Below are 423 nucleotides of genomic sequence, written 5' to 3'. Positions count from 1 at the left end.
AGAGAACGATGGGAACTGGGGATACTCGACGACACTCGACGATACTCGACTCGTGCGTAAACGCACACATGCGAGCATGCACGAGTCGAGCACAGCTCGATGACCGAGCGTATCTGTGGCATCTGCGATTCTGCGCCTTGCGTTTAAGGCCAGGCCATGCCATGCCATGCCATGCCATGCGTTTGCAGTTGCAACGTTCGCGCTGTTACGAGTATTATCGTCCGTCAGTGGTCAGTCGTCGACGATCGCTCGGCGAGTCGACACGGAAGTGAGTGTCGAGTGGTTGCTCGCTCGCGATCGATCTCGCCGCGTCGCGAGATTCTCGCGTATCCTCGTTCTCGTTGAGTCGTCGCCAGTTGTGCGTTGTTTCGTCGACGGGAATCTTGGTGCATTATCTCTTTGTCTCTTTCTCTCTCTCTCTCA

This window comes from Trachymyrmex septentrionalis, unplaced genomic scaffold (genome assembly GCF_001594115.1).
Source record: "Trachymyrmex septentrionalis isolate Tsep2-gDNA-1 unplaced genomic scaffold, Tsep1.0 scaffold37, whole genome shotgun sequence".
In the NCBI taxonomy this organism is placed as follows: Eukaryota; Metazoa; Arthropoda; class Insecta; order Hymenoptera; family Formicidae; genus Trachymyrmex; species Trachymyrmex septentrionalis.
This window is presented reverse-complemented; position numbering follows the sequence as displayed.